This window comes from Akebia trifoliata, unplaced genomic scaffold, assembly GCF_017979445.1.
Source record: "Akebia trifoliata isolate Shusen 1 unplaced genomic scaffold, ASM1797944v1 Contig00653, whole genome shotgun sequence".
Classification (NCBI taxonomy): domain Eukaryota; kingdom Viridiplantae; phylum Streptophyta; class Magnoliopsida; order Ranunculales; family Lardizabalaceae; genus Akebia; species Akebia trifoliata.
The window spans coordinates 147,965-150,993 of NW_028237135.1; positions in this window are offsets into that span (position 1 = coordinate 147,965).

Here is a 3,029-nt window from a genome sequence, read left to right on the forward strand (position 1 = left end):
TGGGGTGGATCTACTGGTAGGGGGTTTGATGGTTCTTTGTATCCTTATCTTCTAGCCCTCACCATATTGGTTGTTTTTCTCTTTGAAAGGTTCCCACCGACAGCGCCAAATTGTAGAGGCAATTTTTCGCTCTACCTCGAGATCTTCCTTGAAGACTCTGAGCTCAGTGGATGGCCTACAACAAGACCACTCCGACGATCAAGTTAGAGATTAGAGATTAGTGTTGAGCTAACAAAGAGTTCAGGAAAGATTTTTTCTAACCTTTTATGCGAGTTGCAACCTGGTATTTATAGAGTTCCTGATTAGTGGATTTCCCAAGATATTTCTAATTATCTCTGTTGGAGTTATTGTACTTGTTACCTGGCCTAACAGCTGCAAGAGTTGCTACACTTGCCCTGTCAGGGTAGGGGCAGTTTCAACCGTTTTTTCATATTAGGAGTTGTCACATCTATCTTGTCAATGGCAACACGATCACTCTTGCCATGTCAAGTTCCAAGTATACCAAACTTATATTTATGAAGCTTGGTATAACGTAACTCGGCATGTTTCTCATCAACTCGGTGGGTCGAAAGTTTTTCCATGAATTGCCATGTGTCAATATCTTCGAGAAATACCCTCCACAAGATCAAAAGTTCATAAAAAAATAGAAGAAAGGAAAAACTTACCTTTTTCATCGCAACAACTACTCTAACTTGGCTGCACAGCCCATCGACTTCCATTGACCTCTTTCTTCATCACGTACAACCACCATCTCCCTTCTCAGCCACGTTTTTGTCATCACTTCTTCTTTAAGCTTTCAACCTCACTTTAGTCGCAGTCTATTGTCCATCAACCATCTTTGTCTTCCTTTTCTTCTTCTTCTCGTCCTCATAGCTAGGGGTGTCAATGGGTACCAATTTAACCGAATCGAAAACCTTGGTTCCAGTTCCCTTTTTATTGGAACCGAATAGAGCCAAATCTAAAATGGAACCAAATCGATAGGAACTGAAACAGTTAGGTACTATCCAATGGGTACCCGTGGGTAACCAGAGTTGATTTATTTTTTTTATTCTTTTCATACTATAAATGATATAAAGAATTTGCACATAAAAAAATATTTTACAACCCCACTCTTTTTAGTTTTTTGCACACAACTATAACCTCAATATCTTGGTCTAGCCATCACACGACTCGCCTTAGCCTTCACTCACACCACCTCAACACCACACATGTCAAACTTTACATTCCAACAACCATCCCACTCTTAGTTACTCTCGGCCTCATAAGCATAGTAGCACCTTGGAGGCACGTCCCAACATCCAAACCTCCATCACAAAAACGAGGTAAGTTGATTTATTTTTTTTATTTAAAAATTTTCCTTCTTTGAAAGAAACTCTAGTCAACTTATTGAGTTTAGTGTACATAGGATGATTCTAAAAAATGATTTTTTTTAGTCCAGTTAATGATTTTTTAGAGAGAGAAGATATTTAGAAGCTTGGCTTTTGTAATTGATTCGGTGATTTTTTTTGTGCACGTGGCACTTAAATTGAAATTGGTATTCATAAAAGTGGCTAATGGTTGACTCGTGAATGTCATATGACTTGATTTCATTTTTGAAAATATATTCCATGAAAAAATTCATCAATTTGGTGCATTTATTCACGAATCAATCCATTAATTTTTTGCTACATTGAATTTATGATATCGATCGTAAAATATATTTTTTTATGTGCAAATTCAGAGAATATATGTGATGAAATTCTACCTCAGGAACTCTAGCCATTTGATCTATTTGGCCAATTTAGCATAATATGATGATGAGCAGGTTTAAGCCCCTTAGACCTTGACTTTGATTATAGTCTATTTTAGTTGACTTTAGGACACTTAGACGGTTAGTTTGGCTTTAACCATATGATAGTCTTGAATTATAGTAGAGACCAATCACCTCAATAAGGCGGATTCAGTTCCTAACACCTTTCGAAATTTGTAACTCAATCCCTTGAACATGTCTCGTATCGGTGGATGGACCACTACGGATCTATTTTGAAGTTATCTTTTGGTTCCTAGACTTAAACTAGGTGGCGATTCTCGATTCTCAAAAAATCTCCTAATTCATTATACTTTTGATGAAAAAGTGCCCAAAACACTTTCAATGATAGGTAATGATTTTTTATCATTATATTGCATATAGCGATAAGGAATCTGATTTGATTTGCTGAAAAAACATCAGGTTGTTCAATTCGGGTTTGTAGCTATTTTGTAAATTTCCTCATTTTAAGGAAGACTCTTTTTTATTTATAAAAAAAAAAAGATATTTGTTTAGATTCAAAGAATTTGGGAAAGAGAGCTTCAAGAAGATTTTTTTATTTACTCTCCACATAGTCTCAGAGAAATTCAGAGAGAAAAAAAAGTTCAGATCGAGAGAGAGCTTCTTCCAAAATATCCCTAACACCAGAACACCCCTAGAGGCTATATTACACTTAGGAAAATCTTTTCGAATACATAAAATAATAAACTAAAATTCAACTATTTCGCCAATTTTCACAAAATTACCAAAATGCCCATCACAGAGTTCATGATCATTTCACGCCAAAAATCCATAAGTGGCTAAAACCAATATTCTCATTGAATTTCTTATGAAAAATTGATTCTGAAACATCCCAAAACATCAAAAAATGACATCCCAACTCAAAAATCCTATTTGAGGGGAAAACGATAATTTTTCAACCCTAAAATTCGAAGACCTGAAATTAATAATTAAAATATTAATTAATGTAAAGTGAAATCTAAATAAATTAAATTAAAATTGTCGAACAAATAAATTCAATTAATTAAACCTATGGGCCAAGCTTCAAGTGGTGGCCTATTTATTTAAGTGGGACCCACCTAATATTTAATAAAGAACATTCCACAAGGGGTCTCAAGGAATTTAGAATGATTTAATAAAGAACCCTCCATTGGGGGGGTTCTCCAAAATTTAAAAAATTCATTCTACATAAGTCAAAACATAAAAATCCAAATAAAATCTTATCTAAACCACGTAACAGATT